This window comes from Macrotis lagotis, chromosome 2 (assembly GCF_037893015.1).
Source record: "Macrotis lagotis isolate mMagLag1 chromosome 2, bilby.v1.9.chrom.fasta, whole genome shotgun sequence".
In the NCBI taxonomy this organism is placed as follows: Eukaryota; Metazoa; Chordata; class Mammalia; order Peramelemorphia; family Peramelidae; genus Macrotis; species Macrotis lagotis.
In genome coordinates this window covers 331,629,434-331,651,478 of record NC_133659.1, presented here as the reverse complement: position 1 = coordinate 331,651,478, position 22,045 = coordinate 331,629,434, and the positions used below count along the sequence as shown (strand labels likewise).

At 45.9% G+C, this 22,045-nt stretch overlaps 1 long non-coding RNA gene across 1 annotated transcript; it reads left to right on the top strand.

Moving 5' to 3' along the window:
- The first annotated feature begins 8,817 nt into the window (after positions 1-8,817).
- LOC141511795 (uncharacterized) lies at positions 8,818-21,491 on the top strand. The gene is made up of 4 exons (XR_012475410.1): positions 8,818-9,096; positions 14,322-14,447; positions 17,178-17,246; positions 21,045-21,491. It is a non-coding gene; the product is annotated as an uncharacterized LOC141511795 (long non-coding RNA).
- The last annotated feature ends 554 nt before the right edge of the window (positions 21,492-22,045 follow it).

The following is a 22,045-nucleotide window of genomic DNA, read 5'->3' as shown; positions in this document are numbered from 1 at the left end:
AAGGACCTTTTCCAACTCCCTCCCTTACCCCTGACTTCTCTTCCTGTTTCCCGTCTGCCTCCTGGGCCCTGTAGATCCAGGTTATAGGACTGCATCTCACAAGGATTATTCATAAGGGGAAAGAATGGCATGTCTGGTGGGTGTACTGTGGAGAGGCAGGAGCATGGTATCTGGATCCAGAGGACTTGAGTTAAAATTAAGCCTTCCTACTGCTGCCCAGGTGATTTGGGGCAAGTCCCTTCCCTTCTCTGGGTCATGGCCTCCTCCTCAGGACAGAGAGAATTGGGTTAGATGATCTCTAAGGGCCCTCCTGCCAACTCTGATGTTCTATATTCTACTTCCTAACAAGATGCTCTTTCATGACATTCATTACCTGGGGGTTGTGACATCCCCGGGGATCTTTAAATAGAGGTTGGGTAACCCCTTGGGATCACAGGGGTCTAAGTGGAAGGGGCCTCAGAAACCCTAGAGTCCAACCTGCTCATTTTACAGAGAAGGAAACTGAGGCCTGGAGAAGTGTCACATGGGCAGTAAGCATTGGAAGGTGAGACTAGAACCCAGGTCCTCTGACTCTTGTCAGTGTTTGACCCCCCCTAAACTACAGGTTGAGCCTTGAAGGAGACAAGGGATTCTGGGTGATGGCAAAACCTTGAAGCAACCCCAACAGAATGCAAGCTCCCTGAGGGCAGGGGCTCTGGGCTGCTTTGTCTCTGGTGCCCCAGCACCTTGAGCCTTGTCCCTGAGCTCAGTTTAAACAATTCCTGTGAGATGAGATGAAATCGGTTCAAAGAAGAGGTCCTTGCAGCTCAACTCGGACCATAGGGGGAACATTCACCCAGCAGGAGCTGGGCAGGGCCTGCCCATGGCTATGTGGCCCAGAGCAAACTGACTTCTGAACCTTAGACTTTGCAGCAGAAAAATGGGCAGGGGTGCTATTAGATGACTTTGGGAGCTGAGCTTGGAGAAGGCAGGAGACCCTGGATTCAAATCCTACCTTTAGACACTTACTACTTGTGAGACCCTTGCTAACTGATTTACATCCCTGTGCCTCAGTTTTCTTATCTGCAAAATGGGATGGGGGGGGGATTGAGCACAGTAACCTCCAAGGTCCCTTTCAGCTCTAAATCTATGCTTTGAAGGGGTCCTTTCTACCTCAGCCATTCTGAGATTTGGAATGGAAAAAAAAAGACCCTCATGACTTCTACAACTGGAAAGGAGGTCAGCTTATTCACTCCCTTCTGAATCTCTCTGTCTCTCTCTGTCTCTGAATCTCTCTCTCTCTCTCTCCTCTGTCTCTGTCTCTGTCTCTGTGTGTCTCTCTCTTTCTCTCTGTCACATACACACACACACACACACACACACAAACACACACAACACTCCCTCCCCCCTTCTAATTCTATCTGTTCATCTGTCTCTGTGTCTGTCTGTCTGTGTCTCCCCCAGCCCCACCATCCAGTTGTGACTCAGCTCCCAGGTGAGGGCACCTTGACTCACCCTGCCCCCCCCCCAGAAGATGGTTGTTTCTCCCAGATGGGGATCTGGCTGCAAGTCTGGCTGTCTGGGAAGGAATTACTAATTTTCCCTGGAGATAAAACAAACCCTTCTCTTGAATCTAGAGGGAGAAGTGGGGAACCCCTGCCAAAGGGGAGGTGGGGGTACACCTCCTGCTGGAGGAGACCTTGGTCTGTGGGATTAAAGCCACTCCCCTCCCTCTGACATCAAGTTCACCTTCCCATTGGAAAGGGGAAGGGGGGTGAGTTGGGGCTCACAGGGAGCATTTCTGTTTGGCACATTTGGCCCCAGTCTCTTTGGGCTCTGGAAGGGTGGGGCAGAGGAAGATGTTAAGGCTCTAGCCCCCAGGTCCCATCCATTTGGAAGGAGCTCCATCTCTCCCACCATTAATTTTTTTAAAAAATTCATTTATTTAAGGCAATAGGGTTAAGTGATTTGCCCAAGGTCACACAGCTAAGGAATTATGAAATGTCTGAGGTCCTCCTGACTCCAGGGCCGGTGCTCTATCCACATCACCCTTCATTTTTAAATCGTCCCATGGCTTTTAGCTCCTCGGTAGGCCCCCTGGTAGTCTGGGAGCTGTCCCCTGGTACAGGCTGGGGGATCTCTCCTCTCCCTCTACCCAGGGCACACACAGAAAGAGACAAAGATCTGTACAGACAGACAGACGGGCCGGCAGGCGGGCAGAGGCAGAGGGGCGTGCACAGACAGACCTCAACCCCAAGTCACACAGCTGTGGAATGTCGGGGCCGGAAGGGCCCAGAGACATGATGGAGGCCAGCCACCTCATTTACATCATCGGAGTCTGTCCACAAACATCTCTCCAGGTATCTCCTTCCAACAGGTGAGGAGGAAACCAGGCTGAGGGACAAGGAAAGGCAGAGAAGGTTAGTGAAAGATGGAGGGAGGACAGAGACAGTCAGAGAGCCAGAGGCAGAGGCAGAGGCAGAGGCAGGCCAAGTGATCTGAAGAGGATGGGAAGATAAGGCCAGGGGCAGTGGAAAGATCCGGAGAGACAGAGGGACAGAGAGACGAGTTACTGAAAGGAGAGCAGAGAGATAAGAGCATCTAGTGATGAGAGGAGCAGACAGGGAAACTGGGGGGGGGGATGCAGAGGGATGGAGAGAGGGAAAAGCATGGAGGGATTGCAAGACAGATGAGCAGAGGAAAGGAAAAGAGACATAACGGGGGAAAGGGAGGGAGAGAGAGAGAGAGAGAGAGAGAAAGAGAGAAAAGAAGGGAGAGGTAAATATAGGCTCTCTTTGGGAGGGGCAACCCTCTCCCCCATCTCTCTCTCTCTCTCTCTCTCTCTCTCTCTCTCTCTCTCTCTCTCTCTCTCTCTCTGTCTCCCAGAGAGCTCCTCTCAGCCACAGCCCAGCACCAGCCAAGGTCCTTAGGTTCTGAGGGTTGCTCTGAGGCAGCCCCCAAGATGCTCTGATTAAGAAGGCTTTGACCAGGGTGTCCCTCAGGGAAATTTAGAACTTGGGGATGGCACAACAGTGGAGGGAGTGTCAGAGAAGGAAGAGACAGTAGAGGTTGACTAGTGTCTGACTTGCCCATTTTACAGATCAGGAAACTGAGGCCCCAATAAGGTCACCTTGGAAGGAGATGCAAGCCTAGCATTCAGGTCTCCTCCTAGCATTGTCACCTGGGTTCTTCAAACTTGTTTTTGAAAAAAAAAAGTTTGGGTCCCTGCTCCTCAATAGAAGCCCTGCTTGCACAAGGTGCAGGACCCCGTTCTCAGTCAGAGAGGGTGATTCTCTCCCTCACCCAGATGGCAACCCCAACCTCCAGGCTGACCATATTCCCTGGCCAGTTCTGGCTCTGCCATCTCCTGCATCAGTTCTCAACTCTCTCGTCCCTTTCATTCATTCACTCACTCACTCATTCACTCACTTATTCATTCATTCATTCATTCTACAAGCTATCCAACTAAGTGCCTATCCCTACTGCATCAGTAGGGCTGCAAAGCTGCTCATGAAAAATCTCCTGCTGTATAGGAAGATGGACAATGCAGAGTGTAGGCTTTCTTGAAATGGAAACACATTGCCTTACATTTTGAATCCTCTCATCTTCTGCTCTGTGCGTAGGAATGATTTTTTTTTCTTTTCTTATTTTGGATTTCAGTTTAAAATTTAAAAAAAGAAAGAAGATAAAAAATATTTTTAAAAAAAACTTTAAAAAATTAAAAAACACCAGTTCTGTCCTCAGGGAGCTTCCATGCTTGGCTTAATAAACCTGTCTCCTCCCTGATGTGGTGGTCTTCCTTGAGGGTGAAGGGCAGACATTAGTATCATAAATATCAATTGGCTGCTTGGAAAAGAAAAAGAAAAATTCCTGCCCTCGGGGAGTTTACATTCTACTGGGAAGAATTAATAGGGAGGCTCTTAGGTGGCTAAGAATTCTGCCTGCAGAGCCAACTGCAAAATGTCAAATAATAACAAATAATGTTATTTAACTCAGCTTGCAAAGTGCTTTTATTTGAGCTTCAAAATAACTGAGGTAGGTGCTTTCAATATTAATATCCCTATTTGATTGATGAGGAAACTGAGGCAGATAGTGATGAGGAAAGAATTATTCTCAGATCTCCTGGACACCAGTTCCAGTGCTCTTCCCACTGAAAAACCTAGCTGCCATATAACTAGATATAAAATATAAACTGAGTAAACGGAGTAGAGTATCAGCAAAACCGTGCTGTCTTTTCTTTCAGCATTCAGGGTTAAGGGCCTTGCCCCAGGTCACCCTGCTAATAAGTGTCTGAGGTTGGATTTGAACTCAGGTCCTCCCGACTTTAGGGCTGGAGCTGTCCTCTGTACTACCTAGCTGCCCCTATGATGAGCTAAGCTTTGAGGAAAGATAAAGATTCTAAAAGGCTGAGGGGAAGAGGGAAGGCATGCTAGGTGGAGGGGACTGCCTGGGCAAAGTCACTGGGGTGAGAGATGGAGTGTGATTATGACAAACAGCCAATAGGGCAGTTGCTGGCACATAGAGAATGGGAAGGGGAGTGTTAAAGGAGCCAGACTGAAAAGTTTTCAATGCTTTTTTTCTCCTAGAAACCAGTGACTGGAGACTCCTTGCCTCAGGTCTGGCCTTGTTCCACCCTGTCCCTAAAAAGCTTCTCTGTACCCTCCAAAGGCTAAGACAGACCCAGACCAGGTTCTAGTCCTCTACCCCCAGAGCCTCCAGGTCAAGGTTGTCTCCCTCCAACACTTCTCTCACTTTCCCACTTGGAATGGGGAGGGAGGAGAGGATGGCGCCTGCGGTCCCCCAGAGTCTCCACTGGCTGGGCACCCACCTGTCCCCCAGGCTCACAGTTGGCCTAATTCTCACATACTTCAAAGCTTAACAGGCACTTTGGCCATACTGGATCTAATGGAAACCTCCAGTAGCCCTCTGCTGTAGGCACGAGGAAGGTGGCTGCCCTCATTTTACAGAAGAGGAAACTGAGGCTGGAGGAGGCATTGTGAGTCCAGAGAGCCAGGATTCAAACCCAAGGTCCACCTCCCCCCCCCATGCCAAGCTCAGCATCACTCACCCTGTACCAGAGCCCAGCTGTGTAGCTGCTACAAGGTCTGCAGTGGGGAGGACCTCTCCCGGGCATCCTTTCCCAGTCCCTCTGTGTCTGGGTCTTCCCTTGCTTAGCAGACTTTGAGCCCCAGGAGGCAGGACTTGGGGGTATCTCCCCCAAGGCCCCAGCTCTTAACATAAAGAGTTCTCCATGTGACTTGAGGCCGAAGGGAGCACCAGGACCCTAGAATTCTGAGGGTTTGGGGGGCATCTGTCTCAGCCGCCTTGGCTTTAGAGAAGATGCTTCTGGTCTTGGCCAGTCCCCTCCCAGGTAGCCCAAGTCCCCCCAAATTAAGGGCAGTGTTTCCTCAGCTTCTCCCCTCTGCTGCCCCCCCATCATGGGGCTTCTCTGCCTTCATCTCCACCACCAGAGCACTAAACAAGGCCAGGCCTTTAGGGGGTGCTGGAGGCCAGCAGTCAGGGCTGCCTGGCCTGGCTCCCTTCCTGCTGCTCCTGGGCTGGGCTTTGGACTGGCCAGATGGAGAGAGAGGAATCCTCCAGGGAAGCTGGGGGAGGGGGAGGCCTGCCTGGAGGGAGGCGAGGAGGGGCCGGAGACACAGTGTCTCCTAGGATGACCTAGGATGCTTTGGGACCCTCAGTGCCGGGCCCCTCCCCCTGCCTCAGTACCCCACTCTGTCACTTTGGATTTGTCAACAAGACTAAATTAGCTCCTGTCCAAGGTCACGGTGAGGAAAGCCTTTGCTGAGGCCTTGGACTCCGTTCCTTGTTGTTTTTGCTATTAACGGACTCGACTGTTTTCCTCTTTGGGACCTGAGATTTCAGTGATTTGGACAATTCTTGATGAGGAAGCGGCCTCCTGCCAAGCGGGTCAACACTGGCTGCAGAGCTTATGAGAGCTCACGCAGCCAGGATGTGGCAGAGAGGACTGGAACCCAGGCCTTGGTGGTCCTGCATGTGGCTCATCTAATCTAATGGAGAGAGAGAGCCCTGGCCTGAAAAACAGGATACCCCCAGACCACAGCTCCAGCTCCCTGACTAATTGCCTCAGTTTCCCCGTCTGTCTGACATCCCCTGCTGTACAGCCCCTCCCATTTCTGACATCCTTGATCCAAAATCTCTCTTAGCCCTTAGATTTTAAGGCTCGCCCCTTCCAGTTCTGACATCCCTGTTATGAGGTCTCTCCCAGCCTTGATGTCCCCTGTTGTAAGACCTCTCCTAACTTTGACATCCCTATTCTAAGGTCCCTGCCAGGTCTGACATCCCCCATTCTAAGACCCCTCCTAGTCCTAAAATTCTATGATTCTGTTATTCATGTTGCCTCAAAGATAAATATGGTGCTCTGGCCCACCCTTCCCTGGACCCTGGGATACCCCAACACTCTGTCCCCAAGGACTTAAAGTTTCCTACTCTGGGACCAATCCCTCAAAGCCTTGCTCCATGCTGGGGGACAGCAATATAATCTGTGCCATGGAAAGAAGGTGAAATGTGAAGAGCTGGGGCCAGGGTGGCCTCTCTGTGTGACCTTGGGCAAGCCTTCTGCCTACTCTCACCTTTGTATAAGGATCCCTAACGATTTTAGTGAGATGAGTAGAGAAGTTAGTCAGATGATCAGGGTTCAAATCCATAAGTTAGGTGACTTGGTCCAGTGCCTTTCTCTCTTTCGGTCTGTTTCTTCTTTCGTAAGATGAGAGGATTAGACTCAGTGACTTCTGAAGTCTCTTCCAGCTCCAGATCTAGCAAAGACTCATCTATGCAGGGGCAGCTAGGTGGCACAGTGGATAGAACAACAGCCCTGAAGTCAGAAGGACCTGAATTCAAATCCTGCCTCAGACACTTAATAATTGCCTAGATGTGTGACCTTGGGCAAGTCACTTAACCCCATTGTCTAAAATAAACTTTTTTTAAAAAGACTCATCTGTGCAGTCAGATTCTAAGGGCTATCAGTGGCCCCTTCAGGTAATAAATACATTGACGAATAGCATCCACTGACAATTGTAGGTCTCCTGGCTGTCTGTCTAAGGGTGGTGGGGGTGGCATCTGGTCAAAGAAGCAGCTGGTCATTCCATCTATGGTCACCAAGTGCAGTGGTGAAGCCCAGGTAGTTCACAGATCCCCCCCCCCCCCCGCCAAAGGCCTCGATTCCCCAATCCTTATATAGAGTTGCAGAAGGGGACAAAGGAGTTGACCATCCCATGGCAATTCTAGGCTATATGAGTAAAGGAAAAATGGAATGGGAAGCTCAGAGTCAGCAAAGGGCTCAGAGACCCTCTGTAACATCTCAAAAAAGAACCTGGGTCTTTGGAAGCTATTATAAATATTACCTTTTATTACATCATCATCATCATCATCATCATCATCATCGCCTGCTTGAGCACTCTTGGAGATGGGGACCTCACCACCTCTGGAGCCATCTGATCACAATTGGGAACAGTTCTTGATTTCTAGATTCCACTGTTCTGTAATGGAGCCAACATTTCTCCCTCTCCAGCCGCCATCCATTGTTCCTAGCACTGCCTCCTGGGCAGAATCATCCTAATCCTTTCTTTGCCGTGACAGCTCTTCAAATACCTGGAGACAGCATCATGTCTCTCCTCACTCTTCTTTTTTCTAAGGCTAAACATGCCCAGCTCTTTCAGGCACTCCTCATATGGCAAGAACGAAGGCCCTTCGCTGTCCCTGATTGCCCTACTCGGCCGATCTCCAACTTGTCAGAGTCTTTCCTATATTACCGTGTCCAGGACTAATCCCGCAGGGCTAATCCTGCAGGACTAATCCTGCAGCTCTGGCCTGACCAGGGCAGAGGATGGGGGAAGGGGGCTGCCCTCTGCCCCTATTCTGGGCACCACACCCCTCTTGGGCAGCCCAAGAGCTTAGGGATTTTTGGCGGCTATGTCACTTTGCTGACTCATACTGGTAGTCCAACCCGACCTTTCAGGCTCAGCCCCACCCTGCCCCCAGCTACTCTGAGCTTGGGACTGGCCCGGGGGGACGAGCATGGGGGATTTGGGTGAACGGAGGTCGGAAAGAGCTCATCACCCAGCGTGGGCACTGGGACTCTACCATATCAACGACAGCCCTTTTCCTGGTCTAAGCAGCTGGGCCTGAGTCTGCTCTGTACAAGGGCCCTCTGTCCCAACACACAAAAGGAAGCCTTCAGTGGAAAGGGCAGGCATGGGGGTGGGGGAACACAAGGCAATAGGAAATGTGGGCACATTAGCCCCCAGGCCTGGCCAATGGCTTCGGAAGTACCCACACCCCCAGATTAAACCCAGGGCAGGGGGGAGGATTGCAATATCTCTCACTGCTCTGGATCTCCACTCCCCAAATCTGGCCACTCACCTTTCTCTCCACCTCACCACCGATCTCATTACCATTCTCATCATCCTCATCCTCACTGTCATATCATCATCACAACTGTCAACATCACTATGGTTACCAATATCTCTATTAGCAAGATGATTTCATCTTCGATGTCATATGGTCATCACAGCCATCAACATCTCCATGGTTACCAGCATCACCATGGTTACCAGTATCCCCATCAACACCACCTTCATCCTCATTGTTATATCATGTCACAACTGCCAATATCCATGATTACCAACATCGCCATCAGTATCACTTTCATCCTTACTGCCATATGGTAATCACAGCCATTAACATCACCATGGTTACCAGCATCATCAAGATCACCAACACCATCAGCACCACCTGCATTCTTACTGTCATATCACCTTCACAACTGGCAACATTGCCATGGTTACCAACACCACCATCAGCACCACTTTCATCCTCACTGAAGTATCAGCCAACACAACTGTCAGCATTGTCATGGTTCTCAACATCACCCTCAGGACCACTTTCATCCTCACTGACACATCAACCATCACAACTGTCCACATACATGATTACCAACAGCACCATCATTACCTTCACATCCAGGGACTTGGACCATCAACTAGCCAGCATGGCCACCACCATTACATATTCATCATTTAAGACTTTCAGCTTCACTTAGAGTTAGTACAACAGATGAAAATCCAGATTTGGACAAAGGTAAAAAAATCAGAGGGTTGATTTTTTTTTAATTTTTGTCACATAGTGACTTGGAATTAATTAAGACATTTCAATTGATCTAATGCCCTGACTTCCAGCCTCAGGGTCTTTGCCTCCAACCCATCCAGCAGAAGTTACTACATTAATCTTTCTAAACAGATTATGACTCTCCCATTGCCTACTGAATTTAGTCTCATCTCCACCATCTTGTATTCACATTGCTTCCACCAAAGTGTCCCATCCTCCAATCATCTAGAAATACCTAGAGAACTGTTGCTCTAAATTCCACCCGTCCACCAAGTCTTGACCCAGCACCTCAAGAAGTTTTCCCAGTTTTTCTCTCTTTCTATTCCTAGGAGGAGATAGAATCACGTAGAACAAATGATTGGGCTCAGGAAGTCAGAATCCAGTTACAGCATTGACTCCCTTGGGCCAAGGAAGACCTTGGGTCTTCAGGACCTTGTTTTCCTCTTGGGCAGCTAGGAATACCTTGGATAGAGTGCAAGATGTGGAGTCAGGGAGACCTGAGTTCAAATCCAACCTCAAACACTGACTGGCTATATATATTACCCTGAGAGATTCATTTTAATCTCTGCCTCCCTCAGTTTCCTCATCTGTAAAACAAGACTAAGAATAGCACCTGCTTCCCAAGGTTGTTGTGAGGATCGCATGAAATAATATTTATAAACAGCTCTTAGCAAAGGGCCTGAAGGCACATAAGAAACTCTATTATCTAATTATTAACTTTCGTTAGTCAGATCAGGATAATCCTCCATGGCCTTGTGTACAAACTTGGGTACATGTGTGTCACTGTATGTTGGTGTCTCTAAGCAAATGACAATGGGTATGTGTGTCTATATTTGAATCTTTCTTTTACCCATGAACATGAATGTTCATAAATACATAAATAATTCACATCCATGTATGCATAAATATACAAATTCACCAATACATAGATACACATGAGATAAACGATGCACACAGTGTATATGACATACAAACACAATGCACATGTGTGTGCACAATGGGAAACATGTACATAGTTGTACATGCCTATTGTGATACATGTGCTGTGACATGTGTGTTTCTCCCATTTGACATGAATGCCCCAATACATATTTGTCATTATTCTCCTGTGGGTGGGTGGATGGCCAAGGCCAATGTCTAGGTGTCTATGTGAAAATGACACCAGCCTCTCGCTTCCTGACCTACATCCGGGTGGCTGGGCCCTGCTCAGCTGCTAAATATAGCTTGGGTCCAGAAATAGGCTGGAAGTAGTTGGCCCCCGGAGCAGCTTGTGGCTTCAGACCAGAGTTGCAGGGGCTTCCTTTTTCCTCCCTTTTCTTCCCTCTATTTCCTCCTTCCTGTTCTTTCTTCCTTAAACCTGGCCCAGTGCACCTCCAAATCAACCAGTCCTGATTAGGGTCCCAGCTTTGCTGTGTGACCTTCCCTCTCTGGGCTTTCTCAGTTTCTTTTTTAAAATGAACATCTTATGGACCCCTTCTAGCTTCATATCCTAGAAGTTTTGGCCTCCCTTTGAGAAAATCCCCCCAGACCCCATCATTTCCCAGGAGCTCAGGTTGAAGGGTCAGCAGAACCCAGTGACTTCTCCTGCCCTTTTCTCCACTCCCCCCACCCCATTGTCCTGATCTCTGTGACCTGCCATTCCAGGCCTAGGCTGGGCAGCTGTGGGCGGCTAGGGTCCAGTTCTCATATAGTCACACTCTGTGAGTCAGCACCCAGGTGGGAGCCAGGCCTGGCCAAGGGGAGGAAGGAAGGGGGGAGGATTCCCCACTTACCTCCCCCACTCCTTGACTATACAGCCCCACCTCCAGGAGGGCTAGTCTTCTAGGTAGAGCAGTACCCATATAAGGGAAATCCTTTCTCTGGCTTCCGGTTTCATTGTGGGTCACCCCGTTCCTGATCCTATGGAATGCCCCTTCTGAATGACTTTGAGCAAGTGACCTCAGCTCTCTAGGACTCATTTCCCTAAATTGTAAGATGAAGCTATTAGCTCCTTTAGCCTCCTCCAGTTTTCAAATTGATTAACAAGATACATAGGGATGGAGGGAGAGAGTAGACCCTGGGTGCTCTGGGAGGTGAGAGTAGGTGTCAGGGGGAAACAGTGGGAAGAAAGCACCTACTGTTTACCAAGCACTGGAAATCCATAGACTAAAGGAATATGGTTCCTACCCTCAAGCAGTTTACATTCAAAAGAGACAACATGGAAATAAACAGGTATATAATAGCCACATAGAGAATAGATTAAAATGTGAGCTCATCAGAAGAGATAGTGTTTCATTCTTTGAAGGTGTCTGGCATGTATGCAATCGGCACTTAATAAATGCTTGTTAAATGAATGATTGATTGAAGGCACCAGCAGCATTCCTTCATCCTATCCAATTCTCCCTTTCCTCTCTGAAAGAGATCTTTTATTCTTAGTATTTCAGAACTGGGATCTTGAGAGCATCCTTATTTCTGGAGGAGAAAAGGGCGGCCAGGGTAATCAGTCAGCACCCATTCACGAAGCACTTGTGGTATGCTAGACATTGTCCTGAACCCTGAATAGAAAGCAAAGCAAACACAAGGTCCCTGTCCTCAAGGTGCTCCTGTTCTAATAGGCTCTGAGTAGCTATCCTCATAGTCTGGGGAAGGCAACCTCAGAGTCTGGCAGCTCGTCAACAAACATTTATTCATTAAATTAATAAAGTCTTAAAATTCCCCGAATGAATGAAGTGTCTCCTCTATGGATGAGACTCGAGGCTATACTCTTGAGGTGACAAAGGAAGACAAAAGATATTGTTTGCCTTCAGGAAGCTGCCAGTCTAATGGGGTTGACAAGACCAGGGACTGACTTAGGGGAAGAGTGAGGCTCTTGGGAGCTCCCCTGTCTAAGACCAGAGTGGGGATGGAAGCCAGCTTGGATTCCACACCAGGTCAGATTGCATGTGACAGAGCAGCCTGCAAGTCACTATTTCAAGTTGTTGTTTGTCCTTCATTCTTTTTTTCTTAGACTTTTTTGCAAGGCAAATGGAGTAAAGTGGCTTGGCCAAGGCCACACAGCTAGGTCATTAAGTGTCTGAGACCGAATTTGAACCCAGGTCCTCCTGACTCCAGGGCTGGTGCTCTATCCACTGCGCCACCTAGCTGCCCCTGTCCTTCATTCTTTTTTTTTTTAGTCTTTAGTTTTTTGTTTGTTTTTTTTTTAGTTTTTGCAAGGCAAATGGGGTTAAGTGGCTTGGCCAAGGCCACACAGCTACGTCATTAAGTGTCTGAGACTGGATTTGAACTCAGGTCCTCCTGACTCCAGGGCTGGTGCTCTATCCACTGCGCCACCTAGCCGCCCCTGTCCTTCATTCTTTTTTTTTTTAGTCTTTAGTTTTTTGTTTTTTTTTTTTTTTAGTTTTTGCAAGGCAAATGGGGTTAAGTGGCTTGCCCAAGGCCACACAGCTAGGTCATTATTAAGTGTCTGCCTGTCCTTCATTCTTGAAGAGGATCAATATAGGAGACGTTATTGAGGTTCTCATTTAATCTCCTCATTTTGCAGTTGAGGAAACTCACCCAAGAGAAGAGAAAGGATTTGCCCAATGCCACCAAAATGATATTCGAACCTGGTCTCTAGCTTTGATTTCCATATTCTTTCCCCTCCACTACTCCAGACTTCATTAGGAGAATATCAGAGAATGAAGGGCAGAAAATGAAGGGTCTTGACCACAGAATGGCAGTGATACACAGGGATGATAGGTAGGAAAGGCTCTGGGTGCTTGGGAGAGGTTGGGGGGACAATGGGAAGAGTGACTCTCAACCTGTCATTTATATTAGTTTGAGTAAGTCTTCTAATTCTGTGCCTCAGTTTGCTCAGATGTAAATGGAAATGATACACACATGTTCTGCCTCATATCTATAAGACGTTGCTAAGCATTATACATATACAAGCTATGCACGAGTAATTTGGCTCCAGTTGACTGAGGAGTGGAAGGAAGTGCCCCCCCCTTCCCTTGGATGGACCCTTTATGTTTCTCCAGATCCAGATATGAAGAGAGGAAAGTGGGAGTAAAAGGGCAGAGATGAGTCTCAGGTGGGAAATGAAGATTCCGGGAGGAAATGAAGCTCCTATCTCTCTCCATCCCCTTGGCCTTGGCCTAGCTGACTTAGTCATGGAGCACCTGGGCCATAGAGAAGTCCCCAGTTAGGGATGGGGAGCAGGGAGTTCCCAGTTCCCACACTTTCAGAAGGATGAGGCTGGCCAAGGATCTGGGGAAGGATATCCCCAAGGCCACAGGCTGGGCATGGGTGGAGGAAGCGGAAGCTCCCTAAGCAGATGTCCCCAAAGTCAAGGCAGATCTGAGCTTAAGGCTGACCTGGCCAAGACAAAAGATTTCAGCGTTGTGTGCCTAACACTGTGCAGTGTTGGAGGAGGATGCAAAAGAATCATAGACTTTGAGAACTGGCAGGATGGAGGAGGATGCAAAAGAATCAGAGACTTTGAGAACTGGCAGAAACTTCAGGGACCTTCTAGTTGGACCCATACACTAAGAGAATTCCCCCTTATAATCTTCTGGAGAAGTGGTCACCAACCCCTGCTGGAAGAGCTTCAGGGAGGGGAAGCTAACGTCACCCCATTCCACTTGGAAACTGCTTTCACCTTGGGAAGTTTTCATTAGCCAATTTGAAATGTCCACCTGTGACTCCTTGGCTCTTCCTCTGGAGCCAATCAGAAGAAGGCAAAATCCTTCTTCCCTTGACGGCTCTCATGTTCCCCCAAGTTTTCTCCTCTCTGGGCTAATGGTCCTCAGTTTCTTCAATGGATTCCCATCTGACAGTAACTCAAAACTTCTCTCCACCCCTAGTTGCCCTCCTCTGGACACTGCCCAGCTTATCCTTAAACTTCACCTTAAACTGTGGTATCCCGGGCTGACTGTAACACTCAGAAAGGACTTTGTAAGTTTGAACCACCCTCTCTTCATTGCTTAAGGCTCTGCAGTCCAAGATTGCATGAACCTTATGGGTTCGCACAATACCCTGTTTGACATTTTCTATACCTGTGGCCCACTCAATTCACCAGATGTTTTGGGGGAATAACTGCCAACTAACCATGCCATCAAGTGAAGATGATTATGCACCTAAGTTTAAGTCTGCTTTCATCTTATTAGATTCAGCCCAATGTGCCTGCCTGGCAATATCCTTTTGGATCCTGATACCAATGTTTCATATTTCTCTCTTAGGTTGGTGCCATCTGCAAATGTGATGAGTATGCCATCTATGCCTTGATCCAAATCAAACATGAATCTCTGGGAGCCTCCCCTGGAGATCTCCTGCCACATTGACATGGAACTACCAACAACCACTCTGTGAGTTCACCCATGCAATCAGTTCAGAATGAATCTAACTGTATTATAGTTTCAGTCAAATCTCTCCACCTTCTCCACCAGAAAAACATAAGACGTTTATCCCATACTTTGCAAAGGCCAAGGCAAACTTCCCTCATAGCATTCCCTGAGCCACGGATTTAGTAATCCTTTCAGCAAAGGAAATGAGGTTAGTTTGGCATGACCTGGACTTGAGAAAGCCAGACTGACTCTTTACCATCACTGTTTCCCTTTCTAGGCATTCACCAACAATTCCTTTTATGATATGCCTTAGAATTTTCCATAAATTGAAGCCCAACTCATAGTCTACAGTCTAGAAGCCCCTATCTCTTTCTTAAGCATGGGGAGACCATGTACCCTTCTCCAGTTTTGTGGTTCCTCATTCGCTTTCCAGGATCTTTCCAGTATCAATGATAGCGGTTTCCCATTCCCATCTCTTTCAGAACCAAGGAGAGAGCTTATTCAGGTTGGTGACTTGAATTTCTCGCTGGCAGTTGGGAGATCTCTCCAGTCTCCTTACTCATATTGGACATAAATTCCCAGTTCATCCTTTTTATTCTGTCATTTCCAAGGCAAAGATCATTCTCTTTGGCAGAGAAACATGCATGACAGAGATACAAGTTGATGGAGGAAGGTATTTGGAGAATCAAGACAGATTTTTAATGTACTCAATGGATGCTTGGGGTTGATAGTGGTAAAATTCAAGAATAAAAAGATGGTCCAGACAGTCAGAGGGTGAGGTAGACAGGGAAGGCTTCCTGGAGGAAATGGGATTGTTGGGATATATCTGTAGAGAGAAGTAGGAAAGGCACTAGATTTGACAGTAGGGAGGCTGAGTTTAAATCCTGGCTCTGTTATTGGCTAGCTGTGTCCTGAAATAAGCACCTTCTCCTTGACAGGGTCTCAGTTTCCCTATTTGTAACATGTGAGAGTTGAATTGAATCATTTCTTGCTCTGAATTCATTGCTTTTATGATTTAGAGAGGCACAGAAAAGGTGGACGGAAGCCTGGTCCAATTAGATTGTAAGTTTCTTGCAGGCAGAGTCTGCCTTTTGCCTCTTTATATTCCCAATTACTTAGCATAGCATCTGATAATCTAGTAAATGGTTAATAAATGTTTACTAATTGATTGATTGAAAGGAGACCAATCTGCCTGGAGTGTAGCTGGTATGAAGTATATATATAATAAGAATGAAATAGTGGGTTGTGGTTTCATTGTGTAGGGAATAGAAGGAGGAAGGGAAAGAAATGAAGAGGGAGGAGAGAAACAGGAGGAAGAGAAAAAGAATAGCTCATACTGAACTACAGCATGAATGTTTGTAAAGTCTTTACTCATATTATGTGATTTGATCATTATAATGATGGCTACAATTTTTACTCTGCTTTTGGCTTGCTAAATTTTTTTTCTCATGGTCTTCACAAATCCAGGAGGTAGGTATCATCTTAACCCCATTGTACAGTTGAGGAAACTAAGTCAGACAAGGCATTAAGGCGACTTGCCCAGGGTCACCAAGCTAATAAGTGTTTGGGGCCAGATTTGAATTCTGGTCTTTCAGGTTCCAAGTCTAGAGCTATCTATTGGCTGCACTGACTGGCTATGTTTGGAGAGGAGGAAGAGGAAAAGTGGTGGTGGTATTTCTCCCATGATTTCAAGTCATTTTTGCCCCCACAATTATTCCTTGAGGCAGTCAGGCTATGTTATCACCATGATTCACCACCATTTGGGAGCTAGCATGGAAATGAGGTGACTGGATTCACTCACCATATATTTTTTAAATCTGTTCTAGAATTTTCCCAGCAATTGAAACCAAGTTCACTGAGCCTATAGTCTTCAAGTTCTGATTTCTTCCCTCTTTCTTTTGAAAATTGGCTCCAATGCATGGAATTTGGAGTCAGAAATGCAGAGGGTTTAGGAAGTCATGGGGTTCAGGAGAAGATGCTAGCAGCTGGGGAGCCAGAATTTGGTTCCCATGACCTTAATCAAGTCACCTAACTTCTCTGGCTCTCTTGGACCATTGATGACTTCCAAGGTTTCTTCCAGTCTAAAGCTATGAACCTCTACCTGCTAGACAAGGAAATGAAGTCTCAGAGAGAGAAGTGAACTGATGAAGTCACATACCAGGGTGGGGAGTGTGGACTTTATCCAGCAGGCAGTTGGGAGTAATGGGGGTTCTTGAGTTCAGAAGAGATCCACCAAAAGTCATATTTTGCGGGACATAAGATGACATTTCAGCTGCCGAGAACAGGCATGGTTCTAAATGAGGATGATAGGATTTGGAGCTAGAAAGAAACCTTTATGGATACTCTTGACCATCTCCCTCATTTTACAGATGAGGGAAACTGAGGCACTAAGAACTTAAAATGACTTGCTCAAGGCCATCCAAGTAGCAAATAGCAGAGCCAGGATTTGAAACCAGATCTTCTGATTCCATATTCAAGGCTTTTTCTCCTGCCATGTTACTGCTGGGATGGAGTCCAGGATATCTCTGGTGGATCATTTTCTGTGTTTTCCCACTCAGGAAGCTTCCACAACAACCTGGGGAAGGGGAGAGTCTTGAGGCTAGAGGCCATCAAGGGGAAGGCCTGGGGGAGGGTTGGTGCAGTTTTGTTCTGGGAGCAAGTCGAATGGCAGGAAGTCAGCACCTGGATTTCCCATCTTATTGTAAACCAAAGAGGTTATTTCTGTGCTTGATCTCTCTTCCCTCCTCCTAGGATTTGCAGCCAACGAAGTCATATCCTGCTTATGGGAGAAGATGGCGGAAGGAGAGTGCAGGGGGAGGGGTAAGCATACCAATCAGAACCTCCCTTGCCCCCAACATTCCCCCAATTTAGACATGGATCCAACTCCTACTCACTGTCCTTTCCTATCTCCTCTTGCTCTACTGCCTCTGTAGGGCCCTTGGTGATTCTCCAGGGAGCCCAAGAAGTGGTCCCGATTCCAATTTGACGCCCATTTTTTCTTTCTAAGTGAAGTTTTCAAGAGTGTGTGTCTGTGTTCCCTACCCCCACCCCAAATCTATCTCATCAGCCTCCCTGGATAGGAAGGAATTGGCTATTCTCCTTCCTCTCCCTGCAGGGTAGTCAATGCCTACCTCAGGTAGGAACTCAGATTCTAGTCCTAGGTAGGAGAATTTCTAGTTAGGAGACTCCTAGCCAGGCTTTTGTAATTTGATATTCTTTGTTCTAATGTTCCATTCAAGAGATCCCTTTTGTCTCGAACTTTTTGTTCTATTTTATTGACATTTTATTTTATTTTTCCAATGACACGTTATGAAAGTTTTTCTTAACATTCGTCCACGTGCATATTTATAAGTTTCATAATTTTCTTCCACCCTCCTTTCCCACTCCCCTCCCCTTAGCGGTGAATAGTCTAGTGAACATTGTACATTTGTGTTTAAGATGTTTACAGATTAGTCATTTTCTGTGTGAGTAATGAAGACTAAAGGAAAAGAAAGAAAACCATGGAATAGGAAGGAAAAACAAAGGAGAAATTTTTAAAAAGTGAACAGAGTGTCCACTCAGATTCTGTAGTTGGTTTTTTTGTTTTGTTTGGTTTTCCCCTTCTTCTGAGTGTGAATGGTGTTCTCCATAACAGGTCTCCCAGGGTTGTCCTAACTCTCTGTTGTTCTAACATTCTGTGTTTTTCTCTCCTAGCTCTTCAGGTCCTACTTTCCCTCCCTGTCTTGGCATTCTCTGATCTAAGGTCCCTCCCAATCCTGGCATTCTTTGTTCCCAGAGCCCTCCCACCTCTGACATTGTATTTTTTAACATCTTATATTAGAGCTGGCGGGGAGGGGACCTTGGTCATAAAATGTTGGAACACAGAATATTAGCTCAACAAAAGACCTCCCAGGCACAGGATCGAAGAGACCTGAGCCCTTCTTCTTCTTTTCCTCACAAGTCACACTTCATCTTCCTTCTCTGTACCTTCACACAGGGCTGTCTCCCTGTCTTGAACCTGCTCTCCCTCAACCCTTGACCTTTCAGAATGACTGCAATTGCACTTCAGACCTCAGATCAAGGACCACCTCCTACAGGGAGCCCTTCCTGATCCCCATCCTCCCCTACTCATCTGCTAGTGCTTCTTTCCCATTACCTTACATTCATTTTCTGTGTGTAGATTTATAATACATATATAATATATGTGCATGTGTATTCATTCATGCTTCTATACATATATTCATATCATAGACCATATCTACAATATATGTGTAGATTCATGTATATATATACATATATGGATATAACATACTATATCTATGAATATACTGTTTATGCTGTCTATAATATAGTACATGTGGATATGCTCTCTATACGGTTTACATCTAATATCATGGATATACTGTCTTCCCTGGAATGTAAGCATTTTCAAGGCAGAGGTTATTTTGCTTTTGTCTTTGTATTTATAGTGTTTGGCTAATTGAAGGCCTGGCATGTGACAGGTGATTTAACACATTGATTGTTTGCTTGTTTCATGTTCTGGCAGAAACTAGGAATCGACCAACATCTCGTACCATATAACAAGTTTCATTCAAAATGGGCACTTGATTTAGATGTAAATGGTGATATCATAAACAGATTAGGGGAACATGGAAAAAAATACCTATCAGATCTATGGATAAAGAAAGAGTTCATGACCATATAAGAGACAGTTCCCAGTTACAGAAAATCCAAAGGGTTTTACACAAATAAATTCAATGCAACCAAAATTAGGAGGAAAGCATGAAACTAGGGGAAATTTTTTTACAGCAAATTACTCTGATAAAGATCTCATTTCTCAAATACATAGGGAACCAAACCAGATTTATAAGAACAAAAGCAATTCCCTAATTGATCAATGGATATGAACAGAAAAAGAAATCAAAACTATCACTAGTCATAAAAATGCTCTAAATCACTAATAAATAGAAAAATGTACACTAAAACAACTCTAAAGTACCGCTTCACATCCCTCAGGCTTGCTAAAGGAAAAATGACAAATGCTGAGGGATTTGGAAAAATAGAGATACTACTGTTCTATTGGTAGAGTAGTGTAGTGAACTGGCCCAAATATTTGGAAGTCAATTTGGATCTGTGAGCATAGGCCTAAAAAACTGCACATCTTTTGATTGTGCAGTATGAATCACTACTAAGTCTGTACCCCAATGAGATCAAAGAAAAAGGGAAAGAGACTATTTGTACAAAATGTTTATGGCAACTATTTTTGTTATGGCAAAGAATTGGAAACGGAGGAGTTACCTATTAACTGGAGAATTCCTGAACAAGATGTGTTATATGATTGTGATGGAATACTGGTATGCTCTAAGAAATGACAAGGGGTTGGTTTCAGGAAACCTGCAAGCTTCTATGAACTGATGCAAAATGAAGTGAGCAGAACCAGGAGAACAATCTGTACAAAAACAGCAACATTATCTAGGTAATCAATATGGAAGACTTGGCTACTCTGTAGCCAATACAATGATTTACAACAATTTCAAAGGATTCATGGTGAAAAATGCTAAGCCCCTCCAGATAGAGAAATGAAGAAATCCGAGTGCCAGTTGAAAACATAACTTTTTTCTTTTTAAAATTTTAACTTTATTCATTTATCTGTTTCCTTTTTCTTTCAATTTATTCATTTATTTATTTTTCTAATTGTATGTAAAGATAGTTTTTAACATTCAGTTTTGTAAAATTCCCCACCCCCCCACCCCAACCATTCCTTCCCCCTTCTCTAGGAGAGCAAGTAAACTGATAAAAGTTATATAAGGTTCTTTTTTCTCTTTCTTGCTTATGGGGGAGGGGGAAAAACATGATTAATGTGGAAATGTTTTGCATGACTTCATATATGCAATGGGTATCATTTTTCTTCCCTTCAAAATGGGTGTGGAAGGAGTAAAAGGAGGAAGAAAATTTGGAACTGAAAATAACTTTTTTTTTAAGAGAGAGAAAAAAAGATACTCCATGTTTTAAGGTCCTTCCCAGTTCTGACATGTACCAGTGTTAACTAGGCAAGTAGTGGAAGAGAAAACTAGGTCTTATGTTCTAATTCTGCCTCTGATACTAACTGTGTGACTCTGGGCGAGTCGCTGTTGCTGTCTGCCTCAGTTTCCTCATTTGTGAAATGGGGAGAATAGCATCTATCTCCCAGAGCCATTACCTTACAGAACTATGTAGGTGCTAGAGCTTCATTTTCTTCAATATTTTTAATATTGTTATTATTATTATTATTATTATTAAGTTCCCTCTCAGCTCTGACATTTGATGACTCCTCAGGGTCTTCAGCTTGGGAGCAGTGGGCGGTAAGGGCTAGCTGTGAGCTCAGAGCTCTTGTTCAGAGACAGGAACCTGGGGAAAAAGGAAGAAGCAGATGCTACTGCCTGGGCGGTGGAGGGAAGGATGTCCCCAAGGCTATGACTCACTCATTCATTCATTCATCCATTCAAGAGCACTTAAGAAGCCATAACAAATTCTATCCCCTGTGGATGACCAGCTAAGGATTGAGACTGGAGGTGGGGGGGGGAGAGAAAACTATATTTCCTAACACCCAGGTTAAAGGAGACCAACTCCCTTGTCTCTTTGTTTTCTGGAATGTTTCAGGATTCACTCATCCAGAAAGACCCTGATAATGAACAGAGAGAGGGAGAAAGGGGAGTTTAGAACATGGAGACCTGGAAGAAGGGAGAGTAGAGGTGCCCTATGCTGGAACCAAAGAAACAAACTGAGAGGAATGAGCGGCAACCGGAAGAGAAGGATTCTCCTTGGATGTTTTGACAGTCAGAGCTGCCCTTAAATGGAAAGATCACCTGGTTAAAGACTGAGCCTCCTGTCATTAGAGGTATCCAGGTAGGGGGCTGGATGATCCACCTGTGAGGAACAATGTAGAGGAGGTCCTTGGGCAGAATCCCCCCTTTCCAATCCTTACTACATGCAGATGAGCAGGTGATTTTCCTGAATCTGTGTTTCCTGAAGCACAGTCCCACACAGTTGACTCAGGTGGCTCTCTGGGAGTGGCCTCTTGGAGGAGATGGGGACTTGAGCCTGGTCCTGAAGGAGGGGAAAACACTAATCGAATATTAGAGGTGATCTAGTCCAGATGAGGAAACCTACCCAATGTCCCTCAGATTTTAGGTCCCTGAATCTAGAGACAGAAGGCATCTCAAAGACCACTGCACTGAAATAAATCCATTTGAGAGAGAAAGAAAATGAAACTCAGGTGAAATTTTATGAAGGTTGCAGGGATAGAATGCCACAGAATCAAGATTTGAAACCAGAGCCTGTGACTTTAGAGCAGGATTTTCTCCACCTAAAGTTGTACTATCCTGATACTTGCAAGCAGTGCATGACCTGGGTTAAGTCGATTGTCCTCTCTGGGCCTCAGTTTCCCCCTATGTAAAATGAGATTGAATTCAGTGGGCTTTAAGGTACTAGGGTAAGTTTTGACTCAGGTTGGATGAACCTGCAGATCATTTTCCAGGGAAAAATTCTTCCTCTTCCTGAGAATATACCCCCCTCCCCACCTCCCAGCCTCCTCTCTTGGCCCTCCGTGTTCCTTTATCCATCATCTCCCACCTCTTCCGAGGCACTTCTCAGGTTTCTAG